Source organism: Onychomys torridus, chromosome 5 (assembly GCF_903995425.1).
Source record: "Onychomys torridus chromosome 5, mOncTor1.1, whole genome shotgun sequence".
Classification (NCBI taxonomy): Eukaryota; Metazoa; Chordata; class Mammalia; order Rodentia; family Cricetidae; genus Onychomys; species Onychomys torridus.
Genome location: NC_050447.1, coordinates 51,221,868 through 51,226,638, shown reverse-complemented (window position 1 = coordinate 51,226,638; position 4,771 = coordinate 51,221,868).

Below are 4,771 nucleotides of genomic sequence, written 5' to 3'. Positions count from 1 at the left end.
CTCAAGCTTTGCTTTGATGTCCTGGGTAGGGCTGATGAACTGTGGGCTAGACCCTTTGGGATTATCCAGTGCCCACCTCAAGAGGAAGTCAGGAACAGGGGTGGGGATGATGTCCCTGGAGGCCTGGTTCCAGGGGAAAGGGGAGACATGGGTGAATGAAGAGTCTCAGGCTACACATAGTAGTGGAATCAGAATCAAATGTATGAGTTAAGTATTAAAGTATTTCCTATTTGAGATGCTTCTTCTTGGCTTCTGAGCCCCTTCAACCTGCTCTCTTTGGTCTCAGGACATCCTACTTCCCAGCTTCCCCTTTACTGCAGGGTTCACAGGCTCCTCTTGGCTTCTCTGCCTTGATACCCAGTAATCCCTGATTCATTTTAGTGGGGAACGGTGCTTAGAAACTGACTATGGGTCTGGGGATGACTCCTTTGGCAGAGTGCTTACTGTACAAGCAAGAAGTCATGAGTTTGGATTCCCAGAAGTCATGTTAAAAAGCCAGGCATGGGCTAGGCCCTGGTACACACCTTTGATCCCAGCACTTGGGAAGCAGAGGCAGGCAGATCTCTGAGTTTGAGGACAGCCAGGGCTACACAGAGAAACCCTGCCTGTGAGTTGGGGGAAGCCATGGAGTAATCCTGGTATTGGGCGTATAGGCAGACCCCTGGAGCACACATGCCAGTGGGCTAGTTTAATCCTGAATCAGTGAGTTCCAGATTCAGTTGAGACCTTATCTCAAAACGTAGAGTGGTGGCTCAGAAGTTAAAAGCACTGGCTAATTTCCCAGCAGTCCTGAGTTCAATTCCCAGCACCTACATGGTGACTCCCAACCATCTATAACTAGTTCATGAGATCTGATGCCCTCTTCCGGTATACATGCAGGAAAAACACCCATATACATAAAATATGTAAATAAAAAAGAACTTATAAAAAATAAAAAGTGATTGAGGAAGACAGCTGAGGTTAACCTCTGAACTGTAAGTGCATACTCATGCACATGCATACACACCAAACAGAAATGGACTGTTGTCACACTTTACACTCCCTAGAAGTATGAGTAGATGATAGAATGCATGATGTATAACCCTCTGACAACATTAGCACTGGGGATTAATACTGTAAAAGCCAGCCTGGCCATCTTCCTTTTTTGTACATTTAAAACATTTCTTTCCTTTGAAACAGGGTCTCAGTATGTAGCAGGCTGTTTTGAAACTCACTGTGTAGACCATGATGGTCTTGAACTCACAGGGATCTGCCTGCTGGGATTAGAGTCATGCTCCACCCTGCCTGACTATTTGAAACTCCTAAATTTTCCTTTTTTGTTGTTTTTGTTTTGTTTGTTGCTCCGGCTGAACTAGAGTTATTTGGCTAGCCTCAAACTTGCAGCTGCCCTGGTTCTGACTCCTGGGAGCTAGGATTACAGGTATGACCCACCATGTACTGCTACTTTTTTCTTTGTTTTGGTTTGTTTTTGTTTTTGTTTTTCAAGACAGGGTTTCTCTGTGTAGTTTTGGTGCCTGTCCTGGATCTCACTCTGTAGACCAGGCTGGCCTTGAATTCAATTCCCAGCACCCATGTGCCACCTCATAACCACCTGTAACCCTAGGTCTAGGGAATCTGACACTTTTCTGGCCTTTATGGGCACCAGGCGTACACAGGGTGCACAGACATACATGTAGGCAAAACACCTACACACAAAAATTTTTAAAGTTTTTTTAAAAAATGAGATGTTACTATGTAGCCCAGGCTGGCCTTGAATTCAAGACCCTCCCACTCTGGCCTCCCAAGGGGTTCAGATAAAATGTCAGCACCCCATCCATCTTGTGTGTTTACTGCCTTTGACAGTGAAAAGCTGGCTTTCACATTCACCTCTCCATTCTGTTTATTTTCAACACTGGAGGTTGGACTCCTCCTCTCTGTTTTGAACCTGAAGTAGTTTCAGACTTAACTTCCTGGGGGTTGGGGTGGTTTTTAGTTCAGTGGTAGAGCACTTGAGTGGCAAGTTAAAGACCCTGGGTTTGGTCCTCAGCTCCAGAGGAAGGCGTCAGGGGACAAACTTATTAACTGTATCCAGTTATCAAACTCTGTGTGTGTGTGTGTGTGTGTGTGTGTGTGTGTGTGTGTGTGTGTACTGTTCAAGGTGATTGTGTGGTTCTGGTAGGTTCCTTTGCATTATGGGAGACTCCCCCAACCTACCTGGACTTTTTTGAGGGACATATGAAGTAAATAACCCAGCCTTCAGTCAAGGTCTGCCTCACTCAGAAGCCGCTGCTTGCCTCAGATGCGTTCCAGTGGCCTCCTGTGGGTCCTATTAGCTCAAAAGGCTGCCTCACTCATCATCGCTAGACAGGAGACCCCCAGCTTCTCTCCCTACACGAAGATTAGAACCTGCATCCAGGGGGTGCGCTGCGGCTTCACCCCACCTCTGTGAAACCTGCTGCAGATCGACCTCAGGTCTGTGGTGAGGCCTGGGTGTTGCAGAGGATGGTAACTTAGGACATGAAGATGGCTCAGTGGGTAAAATCTGCTGACCTGAGGTTGATGGAACCCTGTGATAGAGAGAAAGAACACTCTCAAAAGTTGTCCTCTGACCCCTAGTGCATGGTGTGATGTGTATGTTCCCACTCTTACACACACACACACACACACACACACACACACACACACACACCCCTCTGTTTGCTTGTTTTGAGATGAAGTCTTTTCTACATAGCCTAAGCTGGCTGGCCTCTGTCTCTCAAGTGCTGGAATCAAAGGAGTGCACCACCATGTCCAGCCCCACAATTTTAAAGTGAAAAGATGGTGGCCCAAAGTAGGGAAGGGGTAAGTGAACAAAACGACCACAAGCAGGAGGAGCTCATCAGAACCAGATGAGATGTGTCACCACAGTGGCAGCTATGGAGGGATTTTACTGTGTCTATGATGATTTTAGGCATCAGGAAGTCAAGGTCATCCTGGGCTGCATAGTGAGTCACATGAGACCCTGGCTGACTCAAATACAACAAAAGGATTGTTTTAGGCAACTAAAAATTTTGAGTCAGGGTCTTGCTGTGTAGCTTCAGCTGATCTCAAGCTCATGGTCGTCTTGCCTCAGCCCCCTGAGAGCCAGGGTTATAGGTACATACACTGTACCTGAGTCTAGGATTATTTCAGGATCTCTGTGTCTTCATATCCCAGCTGTCAAAATGAGGTGTAATACACTGGAAATACACCAGGGGGACCTTTTCCACTGCTTTGACCAGACAGCGGACACACAAACCTTTACTAAGCATTTTCCCTTATAAACTGATCCTATGTAGTCACAGGATGTTCCCAAAAACATTTAGACCAGACTAGAGAAGAATGCTGCTTGGTGGGCTATGTTGTGACAGACACAGGAACAGAACCAAGTCTTGTTCTGTGCTAATACCCACAGACTTGAGGGTAGGCAGGCCCCTATCCTTTCATCTCTTGGTGGCATGTGTAAACGAGTAGCCTGGCACATGGAGGACTCGAAAAGCCAACCTGAGGCTGGGCTCGGTAGAATGCTTGCCTAGCATGCACCGAGTCCCAGGTTTGATCTTCAGCACCATATAAACCAAGTGAGGTGGTCTGTACATGTAATTGAAGCACCTGGGAGGTGAAGGCGGGAGATTCAGAAGTTCAAAATCATTCCATGCTTGCACAGTGAGTTGGAGGACCACCTGGGATACATAAGAGCCTATCTCAAACAGTGAAGAAGTTAAAGCCAGGTGCATGGCCCTGTGGTCAGCCCCATGGGCTGTAGTTCTGCTCTACCTAGCTTTTTCCAGGGAAGGCAGATCTGAACGGGACAGAGATATATAGCCATGAGGCTTCATATACTCAGGCAGTGCTATCCTTTACCCTTTGTGGGTACCTCTCAGCACATAGGGAAAGGCTCTCAACAAGGCAGTCCTTGCCCATGTCCATGAAGAGTGAGTGTCTCAGCAGTATGGACCAGAAAGGAGCCATTGGCCACTCAGCAGGACTGCACCATGCTATCCCTCACAAGTTTATTCACAAGATTCACCCTTGAATGTCCTCATTGGAAGCCCTGATTTCACTAACAGCCGTGCTATATAACACATAGGAGACCACCTCTGCCCCGGTGAATCTGCTTTTAATTATGTGAGACAGCCTTGGAGAGTCCAAGCACCCATCCCATCTGGATCCTACCCTCCAAGGCTTGACCAAATTCAGATTTCCTGAGTCCTTTCCCAGCACTACAGAACCCAGATAAACATGTGTGTATGTGTGACTCTCATATGTGTCAGAGTGCATGTGTCCATGAATGATATATGTGCATCTGAGTGAGTGTATGTATGTGTATGGGCTGTGTGCACATGAGTACACATTGTGGGAGTGTTGTGTACCTGTGTAAGTGATGGGGGAGGTAGCCACTGGAACCTGGACCATAATTTTTTAAACTAGCCAATGCCCATGTGAGACCTTTTGCAGACATTGGGTTCCTTCTAGCCTTCCCCTCCAAGAACTCAGATGCTTTCATGTCCCTGTTCATATAGGGCCCATTCTCACAAAACCTGCTGTCCAGATGCTCAGCAGTACCTTCCAGGGCTGGGATACTGACATCATACATACTCTGCACTTAAAGGGGTCATTGTATTTATTGTATGCCTGTGTCATGAGCTGTCCCCAGGTAAGCCCACTGCTTATTTTGGAAAGGGTGTGTTTTTACATAGACAACATGGGCTCTCGGCTTGTCCAGTCTTCCCTGAGCTCTGAGAGCACCGTGGGAGGTTCTAGTCCTTCAATA